We start from the raw sequence: 17,476 nt of genomic DNA, 5'->3' as shown, positions 1-17,476 counted from the left end.
TTCAAAAACTAGGTTAAGAAACCTTGTTGGCCTCACCCAGGATGATAGTAGAGGTAGTGAGAATGTCATATTGGTTCAGGATGCTTAGAAGTTGGATCTTCAAAAACAGATGATGGATTTCATGTGACAGTTGAGAGAACTGGAAAAATCAAGGACCATCTCTAGGTTTTTGGCATCATTGATTAGGAGAATGGTGATGTAATTTACTGTCAGAAAGAGTCATATATTGAATGAATCAAAGCAAGTAAGCAAGCAACCATGCAAGCATTAGTAATGAAGATAAAAATACAGGCATAGATTTAGGATTTTATGAATAGAATTGATAAGATGTTGTGACCAGTTAGACATGGCTTGATAAAAAGATGTCAAAAATGGCATGTATGTTTCTCTCTGGGCATGGGGAAGCCCTAATTACTAAAAACAAAAGAGGAGAGATTTGAGTATGAAGATGAAATAGTGAGTTTGGTTTTGAATATGTGAGTAATAATGATTGCTAGAGATTTAGAAGTTTCAGTCAAGAGGGATACTGAGATGGGAGATAACTATTTGGGGCAAACCTCATATAGCTAAAACTTAATAGCTTAGAAATTAAATCGTGATATATATATATATATATATATATATATATATATATATATATATAAAATTTAAAAGGTAGGCAATGAAGGAAGGGAACACAAGCAAATGAGATTGAGAAGAATATTTTTTTGTGATAGAAGCATAGTTAAAGAGAAAAGTATAGTAATTATGTTAAATTTTGATGAGAAATAAAAACGAATTTATTTTTAAATAACTACTGTTCCATGATTTTCAGTAAAACCATGGGAGAGAAGCTGAATTAGATGTAGCAAAGTGTAAATGAATGACTGAGAGGCAAGGAAGTAAAAACCTACTTAGTAGACACCACCCTTTAGGGGAGGTCGGTAAGATGAGAGGCAGGAGAAACTTGGGGGAGTGAGTTGCAAGAGAAAGATAAAACATGTTTGTGGGTTAAAGGATAAACATTAGTTGTGGTGAGAACATTATAAAGAAATTTGGTCAGGCAATGCATTGAAGATGTGGGAGTACATGGAATATAGAGAGGAAGTAGTAGGTTAACATTGGAGAAATGTAGTCATCCTCCCCCTGAGGCAGAATGGAAAAAGGAAACGTCAGCTGAAGTTGTAGATATATTTTGAGGTGAAAAGAAAGAACAGTAAGTAAAATTAATAGCCTTTCCTATGACGTTAAAGAGGGGAATGTTAATTTTCATTCAGTAAATACTCATTTGCATCTGATTTTTGTCAGGTACTATGTTGAGGACATTCTCAGTGAATATACCAGACATACAGAACTAAGGCACAAAAAAGTTAAGTAAATGATGTCAGGCTATAGAAATAGTAGGTAAAAGAATTGGAATTCAAAATTAGGTGCGTCTGAATCCAGAGCCTAATTTCTAAGTATAAGTGACACTGAAAATAGGTGACTTTTATTGCTTAGGTTTGGAATTTTACAAAGAGAAGAGGTAGAAGTCCATGATTATGTGGTCCTGAAGATGAGATAGTGCCTGATATATCTGAGCACTGAATTTAGATTGAAATAAAGAGAAAGCAAAGCTCAAAATGGACATTTAGCCAGAGGTCATAGGAAGGAGAGAAGGGACCTCGTATGTGAAAAGTCTAAGGAGCAAGTGGAAGTGGGAGTTAGAGAGGGGGAAAGATAGAAAGATGATCTGATCAGAAGTGGGACTTTAAGTTTTGCGTCTTAGAGAGCGGAGAATTTCCATATAATGATGAGGGCTAGGATGTGGCTATGCTGTATAGATTGCTAAGGCAGAAAATTCCACAAAGAAAACTTCCAAGAGTACTCAACATATAAATTGGGGGTGGGGGAGGTGGGAAACAGTGCAGGACAAACAATCCCACATATTTTAATTAACCCAGTGGATATAACTATTTTATACAGTTTTCAAGAGAGAGTAAATTATGTAGATTATTTTTTACTCAAGAAGGCAAAACGTGTGTGCATAGATTTTTAGAATGTTTCCTCTTAGACATGGATAATCCATATGACATATAAAGGGCAAATTCTCAATCATTCAGAAATCCTGACCATATTGAATAACTCATTCTCTATAATACTGGCTTACTGATATCACTTGATTTGAAATTACTCCCATTTACCTTTATGCTTACTAAATGTGCTGTCCCTAATTGTTTAACTGATTCTTCCAATACACATGGGCATGTTGGCTCTGCGTCTGTCAGACAGAGTGCCAGTAAGTTCAGGAGTCCTCAGATTCCCTAGAACAGTCTCGAGTCTTTGGTGATATCTCAGTTGAACTTCCCTTTTACCATGTTTGATAAATTCTTCCTTCCTTCAGACAGCATCCCACCTACATTCCACCTGAGAATTCCAGCTGCTTGCTTCCCAAGCAGATATTTTTGATAGCTGCAAAAATATCTCCTGTCAGTTTTTCTGTCTTCTTCCTGATACAAGTAAGATTCCTCAAGTAAGAAGAGCAATAACAGATATATGTGGGTACAGTTTTTAGAATGTTTCCGTAAACACATTTTTGTCTTTACTCCAATATGAGAAAGGTAGAATTATTTTTAACTTACTAACTGTTGAGAGAAGGTTGTCCAAGGTTGTTTCTCCTAGAAGTACAGGTGACTAGTGTGAGAACCTGGGTCTCTTGAAGTCAAATCTCATCCCCAAGAGCTTCATCCTTTTAAGGAAATATGGAGTTGAAAGAAAAAGATTTTTTAGTATTATCAGTTGTAACTTTGCATTTATTGATAATATCCCATCCTCGATATCCTTGCAGAAGTAAGCAGTATGTTACCTCTTGAGGCAAGTTAGTCCATCTTGGATTATTTGCTTTCCTTTCTAATGAGTGGAAATTAGTCACCTCATAATTTCTACCCACGAGTCCCAGTTCACCTTCTGCAGCCATATAGACTAAAGAAATCAAGATTTATGTTCCTTAGACAGCCTATTATTACTTTCAGGTACTCTTCTCTGAGTACAATGTTGCCTTTTTTTTTTCTATTATTTTACAAGATATGTTTTCCAGGCCCTTTTTTGGAAATAACACTCCTCTAGATCTGTCTTATTTCATTAACCATATCTATAAGCATGGAATCTACAATTGAGAACAGTAGTGTACGTGTGTTGTGTCTGATAGATGGGTATGCAATGCAGCTATCACCTCCTTTGTTCTAATAATGTGTCATTGTGAATAGTCCACAGTTCACACTGACTTTTGGGAGTAGACACTAATGATTCATATTCAGCTTAGAGTCAATTAGAAATCTGGATCTCGACTTTCTTGTGATAATCCTATAGCAATTGTACCTTTAATCCCATTGACATTGTAATTTATACAAATAATGCTAGTTGATTTCTGATTACAAATTACACGATTCAAACTCAATACTCTTTCTACTATGCTTTTTCTACAGTACTACAGGGCTCTCCATCAAAACTTATTTATATAGTTCCAAGTATTTCTAAGCCAAAATGGCATGAAATATAAAATCCAAACCTAGCTTTTGTCTTACTCTAGGATATTAAGTAAATGTCTTCCCTATTCCACAGAGCAATTTTCCACATGTGCAATCCTAAATGTAATTCTGCATGTACCACAAAATAGTTTCTAGGTGTTCTTCAATAAAAGATGAGATTCCTACAGGCATCTTAATATACAGGCACTTATGTAGTCTTTTTTAAATAGGCTTAATTCACTTTATATGTGTATGTGTGTCTGTGTCTTCCTGTATGTATAAAATCATTACATGGTAGGCATATAATCTTTTGTGTCTTGCTTTGGTTCACTCCACGTAATCTCTTTTAGATTCATCCAAATTGCTACCTCATGTTTTAATGTCGGTAGGGTTTCAGTCTCTCAATCTATTCAATGAAAGGAGTTAGGCTAGATGAACTCTAAAGGACTTATCATTTCTGACAATATTTGATACATTGTTTCCACTGATTGGCAAAAATTAAAATGCAGGAATTCTGACTTGAATCTGTTGCCATGATACCATAACAATGCCGGGAATGACGGCAATCCAGTGAGAACATTGACGTTGTATCTAGGCTGGAAACAATTATACACACCTGTGTTATGTAAGGACAGAAACTGCGTTCTATCTCAGGATGTCCTTGATGACTTCTGAGCCCTCTCACAGCCTGCGCTCTTCCTGTGTAAATTACTAAATTGAGTTACTCATATTACAATTTAAAAATCCATTGATAAACAGGCTTAAAATGGACTCTAATGAAAAGCATCCTCCTAATTTTGTTTAGGAATCCATATGTGTGGTATTGGGGTAGTCTGTGGTGTTAGAGAAACCCATATTCAAATCTTGGTGCTTCATTTCTACCTATGCGACATTGGGCAAGTCAGTCTTAAACTCTCCAGTCTGGCCTGGAAATGAAGATAACGATAGCTACCTCACAGAGTCGTTATGAAGAACCAGATGAGATAATGCATACAAAGTGCTCAGAGTGCCTGGAATGTGGGTAGTGATCCATCAAGGATCGCTACTACTGCTGTTGCTTCTCCTCAGCAGGATGTCACCCTGTGCTTCTGGGAGTACAATTTCTCACTGAAGTTCCCTTTCTGTGCCAGTCCTGTTTGTTCACTTTTGCTGGGACAAAGGTGGATATAAGAAGTGAGTAGTGAATAACCACTGAATTTTTGATCGGTCTCATGTAAAGGGAGACTAACAATAGAGAATGAAGAGGGACAGTTAAATGAGAACAAACAGTGGTATGGGGAGTGGGAAACAAGTTCTAACAACTTCTTTAGTCATAAAATATTCAATTATCTGATCGTGGCACTAAATCTCTTCGGAATGAACAAAAAAGTTTAGTGGTTTAGAATGTTTTTCATTCAAACCTTGTTCTGCCACTTACTCTCAAATTCCTCAAATTCTCCCCCCAAAAGAATTTCTTCATATGTGAAAGCAGTATAACATACAAGTTAGGAAAAGGGCTAGGTTCAGATAAATTGGGTTTGAGTCCCAACATTGCCATTAGCAATGTCTGTGAAATATCAAACAAGTTAGTTAATTTCTCTGTTCCTTAACTTTCTGATCTGTAAAATGGTTTGTTAGTGGTTTTGGAGATTGGTTAACCTAAGAACACTTTTTATAGTTCCTGGCACAGAATAATCAGTCCACAGACGTTGGTGCTTATTCCCAAACAGGCATAATGGTACCTATCCCTTTAGGTTGTTGATTGTATTTAAATGAAAATAAGGTAGGTTAAATGACATAGGCCTTACTCATATTCAAGTCCTATTGCTATGTAATCATTATGAATTAGAAAAAGAGGGCTGGGAATATGATGAGAAGATTTGAGGAAAAATAGAAATCAGCACCAAATTAATAAAATTACTGTTTTTTAAATGAAAGTATAAGAATAAATGAGTAGAAGCAATGATATTTATGGTTTATGAGATCTATGTAAAGGAATGCTCTTATTTTTGCTCTGAAATAGGGAAAACCAAGTGGAAATTCTCAAACCATACAATAAATAATAATGACAATGATAGTGGTATAACAATAAAAATAATTGTGAAATATATTTACATTGAGTAAAATCTGAGAAAGAACCCAGAATTCTTTCTCAGGTGAGGTCCTTGCTTTATGGAGCATATAATCTATTAGGAAAGACAAATAGTAAATAAGAAAACAGATGAATAACAAGAGGATTCTATATAGTGATTATTTTACAAATAAAATAAAATAAACCATGTCATGAAAATGACTGGAATTGGGTGGGAATGGCTTGACATGTGAGAAATAGGAAGAGGGCTGATTATATTTAAAATATAAGAAAGAGAAGAAACAATAGTAAAAGTCGACATTGGAGATTCATTAGCATCTTGTAGGGTACAGCTGGAGGTTTGGATCTAATTCCACATGTGAGGTTTGATGAGAAATAATTAGAAGCTCTAAGAAAGTGATTTAATTGATCTGACATATATTTTTAAAAGATATTTCAGACTGCTGTGTAAAAAATGGATTGTCCAGGGCAGCAGAATAGAAACAAGGAAATGAGGAGGTTAGAGCATCATTCCATATGAGAGGTGGTAGTGGCTTTGTTCAGTTGGTGACAGTGGAGAAATTCAGGGTGTGTTTGTAGAGGAAGAATTGATAGGACTTAGTGAAAGGTTAAGTAGAAAAGACTCAGATGAAAATTACAGGTATTTGGCTTAAGAAATTGAATTGAAGGTCAAGACATTTACTACTATAGATTATAGTAACAGAGAGTTAGAATTCAAGGGTTCATAGGCTCAAGTGCAAATAGTTGTCATAAATATTCTATGGCTTATTTTACCATTTTTCCTTTGGTATAGGTTTAAGTTGTTATATCTCTTTATATAGAGTTATGTAATTATCAAACTTACATGTTCAGGTTGCTGCATTTGATCTACCACTTTACTGGCACAAAAAAGTTAAATTACAGATTACAGATTCAAGATATGCCCGTTTAAAATACTTACGGACTCTCTATATTGTTTTTCAGAACGTCTGTACCAAGTCGCACTCCCACCACAGCATATAAACGATGCTGGTTTCCACCCACTCTCCCAGCTCTGTCAGTGTTTTTCTTTTTAAGCCTTGGGAATCCATATTGAATCCGATTTCAGGAGCTTCTGAGGACCCTGTCTTTGGCCAGCTAAAGCTAAATGTTTGGGGAGGGTTTTGGGAGACGGTTATCAGAGAGAACAAAGAATGAAATAATTATGAATATGAGAAACAATTCTAAGTACTTTGCATATGTGTTAACTTGCTTAACTTTAGTTATTTAATTATGAGATAGCTACCATTATTAGCCAGAATTTATATATGAATTAACTGAGGCAAGGAGAGAGGTAAAGTAACTTGGGTTTACATAGTTCGTTAGTGGCAGATATAAAGCTAGGAAATTTTCAGAATCCATACTTATAATAATTAAATTCTCTTGACAATCTACAAGACACAAAAGAAAACAGCATGAGATTGAATATTTGGTTCAGATTAGGTATCTAGTAGTTAGGGAAAAATAGATGTGTGTTGAATAAGTCAATACTGATTTAGTTAGGACTTGGTTGAAATATTAAGAGAGAAACTTTCTCTACTCTTTGCATCTCTGCCCAGTGGCCAGAAAATCATCATCCTCATTATCACCATCACCACCAACTATTGGGTGCTACTATGTGCCCTGAGTTATAAGCTCTATAGGTATTATCAGCAGTTTTTGTATTATTACCACCTTTACACAGATGAAAATAGGTTAAGTGAAATCCATAAGATCCTGTAGGTATGACGTGTGAGAGCCTGAATTCAAGCTCCATTTGTTTGTGTTTGGCTTTAAAATCCTTACTCTTTCTCTAGTGACAAATGGAGGAAGAAGACATGTCAACATAGATAAGCCATAAACAGGTTATATGGACTTCGAAAAGCAGAGATGAGGAGGACGAACTTGATTCTGAGTCTGGGAGGAATCATTCGAAGAGTTCTTTAGACGGAAGTCACAAGGTAAGATTAAGTATTTTTTTTTTTAATTAAGATTTTACTTTTAGGTTCACAACAAAATTGAGGAAAATGCATAGAGATTTCCCATATATCCCCTGCCAACATCCACATGCACAACTTTCCCATTATTAATATCCTCCACCAGAGTGGTACATTTGTTACAATTGATGAAGATACATTGACTCATCATAACCACCCAACGTCCATAATTTACATTATGGTTCGCTCTTTGTATTGCACCTTCTATGAGTTTGGACAGATGTGTAATGACATATATCCATCATTATGGTATCATACAAAGTATAAATCTAAAAAGTCATCACAGTACCCAAAGTCATCTGTGTTTTCTCTAATGTTATCTTCTAGGGATTTTATAATTTTCCATTTTCCATTTAGATCTGTGATCCATTTTGCGTTAATCTTTGTCACTGTGAAGGGTATAAAGTCGGTGTCTAGATTTTTTTTTTTTTTTACTTGTGGATGTTAGGTTGGTCCAGCACAATTTATTTAAAACACCACCTGTCGCCTTCACTCCTCTGTCAAAGATCATTTGCCTACATTAACGTGAGTCTGTTTTTGGCTATTCCGTTGCATTTATATATTTGTCTCTTCTTTCACCAGGACCCCATTATCCTGATTACTGTAGCTTCCTAGGAAGTCTTGAAGGCAGATAGCATCCCTCCTCCAACTTTGTTTTACTTCTTCAACATTGTACTGGATGTTCTGTGTCACTTACCCCTTCACATAAGCTTTAGAATCAATTTGTTGATATCCACAAAATAATACACTGAGATTTTGATTGGGATTGCACTGGATCTATAGATCATTCATAGTTGTAAACTCATTCAAAGTATTTAAATTTTAAAATCCTGAGAGAACCAAAGTAAAAAATTCTACTTCTCAGCAAGTTGTCACTGTCTTCATATACTCTGTCAGTTATTGTGGTAATGGAGTGCGTAAGGCATTGACTCTGCTCTAGTAGATATACAGCTATGAAAACAAACCAAAAAAAAGCAACTCATAATTTAATTATTAAAATAATGGTGATCAAGTCAATATGTTTATGCTAGAGAAGATCAGAGGAGGAAGCCAAGTAGACAGGGAAGCTTCCTCGTAGCAGCCGGAACTCTCTTCTACTTCAATTTTAAGGTAGTGGGCAGATTCCCTGATGCTCCGCTCCCATAATAACACTGCATCAGAAAACTAGGGGAGAAAAATTAAGAATCAGCTAACCCTACCCCCTTTGTTCACAGATGTGAAAACTAAGGCTCAGAGAGAGCAGTTTTTCTAAAAGCTAGCTTTTTTGATGATGTAATAAATAAGTACTCAGTTTACTTATTAATGTATTTATTTATATTTTTTATTAAAAATTATCATGGAGACAATGATTAATAAAATCAAATAAGTTTCAAGTATATAATTCAACAGTTTTCCATATATATATACATACATCGCATTGTGTGTTCACCACCCAAAGTAAGTACTCAATTTGAAATGTATCCAGCTTTCAGCTCATTGTATCTCAGTACTTCTTCCCTTTTCTCGTGCCTATTGTTTTTTTGGGAGACGACTGAAAGAGTGAGCTTTTTCATGTTATGTCACTTTATATTCAGGCATTTTGGTTTAAGAGTTAAATTATCTGCCTCAAATACTTTTTAGAACAAGGTAAGGTGGAAATAAATTAGGTATTGAAGGTAAATAACATGAGTAGTCCTAGATAAAATGATATTCTTTAAATCTAGGGGAATCCTGTATATGAATCATACTTTACACTTTTCACAATATAATTCAACCGTGGAGAGTTTGATGCATATTAAGAACAGTGTGATTTAATTCTTTAAAAGAGGGTGGGTAGGATCTGAGATGGAAGAGGAAGAGGCAATCATTTATTAATTACCTCTTATTTGCCAATTATTGGTCTAGGCTTTATTTACCTTTAATCCTATGAGGTCAATATCATTACTTCTCCTTTCCTATTAGTGATGTGCCTTTCACATTTCTGGTAAACGGCTAAGGCGAGTTCTCAAGCGTGTGTCCTTTCCTCTGTAGTGGTTTGCTTTATGCAGTTTCCAGATTGGGTGGAATCTTAGGTTTCCTCACCTGCAAAATAGAAATGATACTACCTTTTTCATTTATCTCCCACATTGGAACAAGGAAAACAGCCTCATTGTCCAATGAGCTAAAGATGTAAAAGTATTTTGAAAAATACTACGCTATTATTTGCAGTTAGAAGTGTGAGGTCACAATCTGCTACAACTTTAAATTTGGAAGGCAGCATGCTAGCATGACCTCTACAGTCACATATTTCCAGGTTTGGGGCCAGTCTATGTACTCTCTAGTTTTGTAATTTGGGGTAAGATTCTGAACCTCAGAATTTAAAATAGAGTTAATAACACCTTGTAGGTTTATAGGTAACATTAAGTCAGACCACAGGCAAAAGACATATTTGTTCTCTAAGTTCCACAAAGAGGTTTTCCCCAAGCTACCCCTAGTAATTGGGATGTATTGTAAGAATAACATGTGGCAATAATAAAGAAAAATCCTAGAGGGAAAACGTGGTATAGACATACAATGAAATATTTTCCAGCTGTAGAAAAGAAGAAAATTCTGTTATGTGTGACAACATAGACGAACCTTGAAGACATTATGCTAAGTGAAACAAGACAGCCAGAGAAGGACAAATACTGCATGATTTCACTTATATAAGGCATCTAAAGTAGTCCAACTCAAAGAAAGAGAAAGTAGAATGGAGGGTGGGGGGAGGCGCCAGGGCCAGGGGATGAATGAGGAATTATTTTTTAGTGAATATAAAGTTTCAGTCGGGCAGGATGAAGATGTCGTGAGATCTGCCATACGTTGTGCTTATAGTTTAAAATATCGTACTGTACACATAACATCTTTTTAACAAATAAATCTCACGTTATGTAGTTTTTACCACAATTTTTAAAAAGGCGAAAAAGGAGGAGCGTAGGGGATCTTCCTGCCACCCCTTTCACTAGTCCTGGCTCCATTACTTTCCTGGCCTCGGCTGTGCCATTTCTTTCTCTGTTTGTCAGTACGTCGATTCCCTCCATATTACACTACTCAGATCCCAGCAGGGGCGATTGTGCAGCTGAAATAATATCCATTGCCCCTATTATATGGACTTCTTTGTGCAAAGTATCCTCAGCCTATGAATTGACTGCCCTAGGACTATGTGTCCACTTTTGTCCAAGTAGTAGTGATGCCTCCCGTCCTCAAAAGACTGACCTTGAACTTCTTTTTCCTCAAAGAGAGTGGGTGGGACAATTTCTCATAGACATGTCAGGCATCTTGGAAGACAAAATTACTATTATTGTTATTAATTAAAAATAGAAGTCATTTGGTCTGTTCTGTATATGGCGTACATGAGTAATCTGTTCCGAGAGGGTGGTGCAGCTTGCCCAGAGCCAGGTGACTTATAATTATTGTCAAGCTTAGAGCCTATGTCACTGGATTTCTACTTCCAATGTTTCTCCTATACAAATATTATCAGCATGGTAATCAACATCGTTAAGGAAAACTAGCATGTAGCAACACTTTTTCTTAGCACTACCCATCTGTTATTGCATTTGTCGTAACTGGTATAACCAATGAATGTTTGGATAGATAGATAGCAATAGATACAGATATATAGATAGACAGGTATATTTAAAAACACAAACTTATATTCTTCTTTTTAAATGTCTTTGATGATTTTTTGTTTTAATTTTTTCAGAATGTTAGTTATAAAGTTTGGCACATGTCCAGTAAAATTACTATTCAATTCTATTTTAAAATTCATTTGTGTTAACTTTAGCCAGGTTTTTACTATTTCCTTATTGATTATATGTAAATGGTGACTGTTTCCATTGATTATATTCTCCAGTTTATGAAGGTATATCAGATTACTCCTCAGTTCAGCATGCCAATATTTGTCCATACTCAGCAAATATTTAAAGCAGAATAGTTAACCAAGATACTTACTTTAATAGAACATTAACCCAGTATACAGATTTCCTATAAAGAAAAATTTGATATTAAAATATATCAGGCATAAAAAGCCATGAGAAAAAGTAGAATGAGACCCCAAAATCCAGGTATTGTGCCCTTTCCATTTTGGTCCCAATGTCCTTTTCTAATTGTGTCTATCATTTTCATTCACCATTTGTTACAGTCGAACTCTGCAATATCACTTTTCCTCCAAATATACTTCTCCTGAGCCTTATTCACATATCCGTGTGTTCAAATTATACATCTCTCAAGGCCTTTATTAAATTTAATGCCTCCTATAAATTTTTTTCTTAATTTTTCAGCTGATTATAACATTTCTTAGTCTAAATTCCCAAGGCACCTTATCTTTTGGCAGCTACTACTTTTTATTTCAAAGGAGAGCTATACTGGGCATCTGCCTTATCTGTCCTATTAGAATATAGATTCTCGAGGGCAATGCTTATATCTGATTCATCATCAGTAACTTTCAAGACTTTGAAATTAATGCTCAGTAATGACTCAGTGAATCAATGAATGAATAGTTTTAGTATTTGTATTTGTATTTAGTATTTGTATTTAGTTTAGTATTTGATAAAAATAATGGAAAGTGAGTAATGGACTTTAAAAATGAAGAAACAGGGCAGCAACTCTAAATACTGGGTTCAATGGGTAAGTTACGATTCTTCGTGGCATGAAGAATATTAAACCGATAAGGAGATTCAACACACCTCAGAACAATTGCAGTGTGGAGTAAAACGTAGCAGCAAGAAAAGTCCACACTTGGCATCATTGTGATTTTCAAACCCCTTCTGCCTTTTCCCTCTTTCATCGTGATCAATAAATATGTATATACTTCTTTGTATGTACCCCCCCTACATGCTGGTTATACACTGGTGTTTTAAAAAGCTTTGGTCTGCACTTGTAAGGGAGAGGGTTGGGCTGGGTGAGGCGGACTGGTCCTTCTATCTCTACTTGAACACAAAACATTTTTTTATTATGTATATTATTGTTATATTCAAGTTCTTATTTGAACAAATTTTATTATTTAAACATTGAATTAGATATAGCAAAGACAGAAACACTGCAAACTCCCTGAAAGAATGGAAGACGCCTAGGGAAGGTCTAAGTAAGAAAGAAGAGAACTTAGGAAAGTGGGCTTTGGAATGCAAACTGGAACTAGACAAAGCTTTTAATGGTGAGGAGAGTCAGAAATACAGATAACCCTTTAGAATGTGACTGACTGTGAATTCCTAAATAAGTTGGTGAAGTTTCAGCAAAGGTGAGAAACCACTTAAAGATCCTTGGAAAGAAAGAGTCTGGAAGTTAGATCTCAGAGGACGTCAGCTTTGGAGAGCTAATGACAAAACAATGATTGGAAAACATGGAGGAAGTTGATAGAAAGAAGGCCACAGTAAAACGTCCAGTATTCTGCATCTTCTCTCAAAAGTGATCTTATCTCTGGCCAGAAAGGATTATTGATAGATTTAAAATTTGTTCCTGCATTATGCACTCAGGAGATGACTTAATCTTTAAAATAAAAAATGAGAAAACTAAATATGGGCGGTGAACACACAATGCAATATATATACGTCTTACTGTTGAATTGTACACCTGAAACTTACTGGATTTTGTTAACCAATGTCACCATATTAAAAATAAATTAAAAAAAAAATCCCCTAAACCAAAAAGAAAAAATAAATCAAATCAAATCAAAAATGAGAAACTGGGCAATCTCCTAAGTCCTTAAAAAATAAGTATCACTTGGCTTTTCTATCAATACCCTATTCCTTTTATGAGTCATAGCAGACTCCCTTATTCCAGAATCAGCTGTCTAATCACTGAGATAATTAATGAAGTTTGAGACTAATTCGGGTTAATAAGCATAGAGCAGGGGTTCCGAGCATCTCTATAAGTATTTTGGCCTGGATAGTCCTTTCCTGAGGAGAGTAGATGTGTATTGCAGGATGTTACATAGCATCCCTCGCCACTATCCACTAAGATGCCATAGAACATCCCTAACTGTGACAACCAAAGATGTCTCCATACATTGCTAAATGTCCCCTGGTGGGTGTGTGTGCAAAATTGCCTCCAGTGAGATAGAGTAAAGCTAATTAAAATGTAAACTGGAGGTCAAACCCATTCTATAAAATGATGTATATAGGTCTGAGTTTGATCCCTAAAATACAGGAGGATGAAAAAAGAGTAAGACCCCAAACCAGGCATGAGTGGGTGATTGAAAAGCTGAGGTTTGGAAAAAGCACATGGGGCTGGGAGTCAGGATGTGGAATGAGTTCCAGCTCTGCTACTCTCTAGCTATTTGTCTGGGAATCTATGGCTTCCCCTCATCTGGCCTAACCGATAAAATGAAGATATTTGAATATACTAGACTATACCAAGGCTCATTTCAGCTCAAAGACTATAATAAGTTTGTGACTATTCACAAATGTACACCTGGTTCTCTGGGTATTGAATTCTCTCAGAGACTACATTCAAGAAGGTTGAGTGTGTTTTCTAGCATGGCCTAACAGGTTCCGCCCACCCCTTTTTTTCTTTTGCAAAGAAGGCTGATCATTTTATCTACTCTCGCTGCTTAATTCCATGAGAACGGGAAGGAAAATTCTGCTCTGGCAAAAAACATCTGTTTTGCCCTAAGACATTATTTATTTTTTCTCCCTCTGAAGAGGAGGCCTGGGGCTAAGCAGTTTTGCTTATGCAAACACCTTTTTGCTTAGCTCAGAAATATAAGCTAAGTGGACAAGGAATCAAGGGTAAACGTCCACAGGAGTTGTAGAGTCTGGTGCTCTCCGCTGGCCTCTCTTCCCAGAAACGAATGTCAGGGACATTCTGCATTTCCACCATAAGTAAGCTGCCATTTTCCATTGCATCACAACTCTAAGATGAGATTACACTAACTACCAAGAATTGTTTTCAGAGCACACCAGTTAATTAGGCAACAAGACAACAGGGTGGAGCGATACTTTATTATGCTGCATGTCTCCACACCCACGGTGGATTTGGCCTGGTGCCAGGACAGCCACCCTGCGAGCAGTGGCAGCTTACGACGCAGCCACACCTAGGTGACAACAAATTGTATTTCTTAAGGACTAATTTTAACTAAAAATTACATGCATCAATTAATCAAAGAACAAAAAAAAAGTGTCAGCTCTTCCCTCCCTCGTTCCCCACGCTAGCCCCATTTTTTTTTTTTTTTTTTTTTTTTTTGAGATTTTGAGATGTAATGAGCTAGCCTTGTAAGTGAGTGTACCTGATAAAGAGGCGGTTTAAGGCACGCAATCCCAGTGTGGACTGAGGTCGGCAACTCGCTTTTGGTTAGCGCCTTATAGCTCGTGGAGTACTTGCACTGATATTACTTAATTATATCTTCTCAACAAAACTGGTATATAGATGGCAATATTTTTGTATTTTATCAGTGAGAAAATAGATGTAAGTAAACATGCTTAACATCATAGATAAGTTGTGAGATCCAGTTTTCTGACTCCAAATCTCATATTTTTTTCCCCACTGTTTTTTACAGCTGTTTTCTAACTGACTTAATGGTAGAATGGTCCAAAGGGTCATCATTTAATTCACCATATTCACCATAGCGAGTGCTGCTATGTTTCAGGTATTGCTGCTTTTGAAGGCAGTATATATATATATATATATATATATATATGTATATATGTATATATATGTATGTATGTATATATATATATACACACACACATATACATGTATATATGTGTATATATATATTTTAAATTATTTAATAAACTTCATTTTTTAGAGCAGTTTTAGATTCATGTCGAAACTGAGCAGAAGATACAGAGATTTCCCATTTACCTCCTGCCCCCACCCATGCAAAGTCTCCCCCATTATCAACATCCTCCACCAGAGTGGTACGTGTTATAACTGATGAAGCTACATTGCCACATCATTATCACTCAGAGTCCATAGTTTACATCAGGGTTCATTCTCGATGTTGTGCAGTCTATAAGTTTGGACAAATGTATAATGACATGTCTCCACCATTGTATTATCATACAGATTAGTTTCACTATCTTGAAAATCCTCTCTGTGAAGGACTTATTACATTTGTTGAGGCACTTGATTATATTAGCTGATGTGCTTGATTACATCAAGTACAATTTAATTGGTCTACCTTCTTTTTATCCCCTTTGTCCATTTCCCAATGTATCTCACCTCATGAGTAATAAAGGAATTTAATCTGTGTTCATAGCCTTGCTTCAGTTAAAAGTGAAGACTGGAATTAAAACACAGACTTCCTAATTCTACATCAACTACTAATACATTTATGAACTTGCTAATGAGCTAGAGGCATAAGAAAGACTGATAATAGCAAAGAAAAAAAAAAAAGGCATTCCTTCCATCCCCAATCTTGGCTGGATAATAAGACATTTCCTCTCTTTTAGAGACGAAATATGTTTAAAAATTTAAAAGCTTAGAATAAGCTGTTTGATTTTCTGACCTATTTGAAAGATGTCACATTTTCATGGCTCAAATGACCTGTCAGACTATCCAGACTTGTGTGTGGCTATTGCTCATGGAGAGTGACCCAGTTCCTTGCAAAGGCCTCACCACCTGGAGTATGATAAGCTGTTCAAAGGAAGGGGCATGAATGAGGAAATGACTCCTCTACCCTGGAGGCTATTAGTTTGTGCCCCTAAAATTAGACACAGGTTGTTGGTGCTTCCCGCAAACTATTGAGGACTTTAAAAGGCCCCAAAGTGTATTCCTCCATTGTAATCTCTGATTCAATGTAGTCAACAGGCTAACAAGAAAACATTTTCAATAACAGCTAGCACTGTGTCCTTTCCACGTACTAAGTACTATCTAAAGGCTTTACATGAATTGCCTCATGCAGTCCTCATGGTAATCACTATTAGTGGTTCATTTCTTGAGCAGAAATCTATTGTATGGATGGACAACAATTTTCAGTTTAGTTATGAAGAAAGTAAGATAGAGTTTAGGTTAATTGCTCCTCTTCATACAGCAAAAAAGAGCCAGTTTTTGAACTCAGGTACCATTGCTCCAAAACCTAACATTTAACTTCTAAGTTTTATCATCCTTCTGACACTCAAGTAGCCTTCACAATGTAGGACTTGAATTGTCACCAATAATAGTTGCTTTAGCTTTTTCTCACAATCATCTCAATCTGCTCACTAATTCTGTCTTGTGGATGATACTCTTATTATGATTTGCCTGAGGTCAAAATGCTAGTGAGTCACATGTATCCAAAAAAATCACTGGTCTTCCTTGGTGCAGATTGGAGAACTGGTCATTTTTGTCCGACACTGTTTAGATCCACCTGCAAGAGATTGTCCAGGAAAGTCCCAAAAACACTTTGGCATTACAAAGCGAGAATTTCGAAAGGATGAAAATTACCCCCGCTCCATCAAAATAAACCATGACATTTGCAGTTAAATCACACAGCTCAGAGGATGGGGGTACTGAAGGTGTGTGTAACTTATTTTAAATTTTAAAAATTAGGAAAAATCACTCTGTCTTAGCCTTCATATCTTCATCTATAAATTAAAGAGTGGAGTTTGGATGACTTTCAATGTCCTATCTACCCCTAAAAATACTGAACTAATTTTTTAAAATAGTATTTTTAGTTTTAAAATTAATACCTGCTTAACACAAAAAAACTCACACTAGACAAGAAAAACAGAGAGACATAAAATATCATAAGTAATTCCACTAGACAGAGATAACAAATGTTAGGATTTTTTTGGAAAATCCATGTGTATCTCTCTAAATACATAAATATATAGATGTTTTTTAAAAATAGTATGATATTGAATATGAATTTTTCCTAAAGTCAGGCTTATTGACGTAAAACATATAATGGCAAAATTTGAAATCTTAGCTGTGTCGTTACATGAGTTTCGACAAGCAGAGTCACTTATAAAACTACCAGCACCATCATGATATAGAGTAGTGCCATCACGCCC

The 17,476-nt window shown here is 35.8% G+C and overlaps 1 protein-coding gene across 4 annotated transcripts in view; it reads left to right on the top strand.

Annotated features, from left to right (window-relative positions):
• The window catches only part of SPINK5 (serine peptidase inhibitor Kazal type 5), a 118,146-nt gene that overhangs the window by 26,834 nt on the left and 73,836 nt on the right, over window positions 1–17,476 (top strand). For all 4 annotated transcript variants that reach the window (XM_036225013.1, XM_036225014.1, XM_036225015.1 and 1 more), the window contains one exon: window positions 7,371–7,514. The gene's annotated coding sequence lies outside the window, so the exon portion shown is untranslated. The remainder of the gene's footprint in view (window positions 1–7,370; window positions 7,515–17,476) is intronic.

The sequence above is a fragment of the Rousettus aegyptiacus genome, unplaced genomic scaffold (assembly GCF_014176215.1).
Source record: "Rousettus aegyptiacus isolate mRouAeg1 unplaced genomic scaffold, mRouAeg1.p scaffold_m13_p_7, whole genome shotgun sequence".
NCBI classification, from domain to species: Eukaryota; Metazoa; Chordata; class Mammalia; order Chiroptera; family Pteropodidae; genus Rousettus; species Rousettus aegyptiacus.
The sequence above is the reverse complement of the archived record's forward strand: the minus strand, read 5'-3'. Positions and strand labels throughout refer to the sequence as shown.